The sequence below is a fragment of the Alligator sinensis genome, unplaced genomic scaffold, assembly GCF_000455745.1.
Source record: "Alligator sinensis unplaced genomic scaffold, ASM45574v1 scaffold473_1, whole genome shotgun sequence".
Lineage (NCBI taxonomy): Eukaryota > Metazoa > Chordata > Crocodylia > Alligatoridae > Alligator > Alligator sinensis.
In genome coordinates, this window is record NW_005843025.1 from 75,394 (window position 1) to 75,963 (window position 570).

Sequence of the window (570 nt, forward strand, 5' to 3'; positions counted from 1 at the left end):
TGAGTTGGAGTTTATATCCTACTGACGTGGTGAAGAGTCATGGATAGTCAAAAGATCCTATCTGGAAACCTAATAGATTTGTTGTTGGTAGTGGATCATACTATAGCAGCCTTGTATCTATATGACTCTAAAACAGTAGTTCTCAACCTTTCTAGATTCAGGGTACCCGTGTTAGACTCAAGCGATACCTTGGAAAATGCCAGCTTTTAACTTTCACTTGTTTTTTGATAATGGAAGAATAATAGAGCAATTCTTCTGTTGCAAAGAACTCCAAAGGACAGGGCAGAATGTTTTTGACAGTATGGCATCCTACTTGAAATTCCTGGATTTATCTTGTGAAATGTGCAGGTGCTTGCCCACCTAATGGTGCTAATATTGCATACCCCTCTGTAACACCCTTAAGAGGATCTCAAGGCATGCACCCTGTTAAGAATCACTGCTCTAGACCTTGTTGTATACAATCTGTGGGGTGGGGGCTGCCTGTGGTTGGAATGAAGTGGGGAATTTGATATGGGCTGGGCAGCAGAATGTGGTAAAATGAACAGGTAGTCCAGTGGTATCTACAGAAAG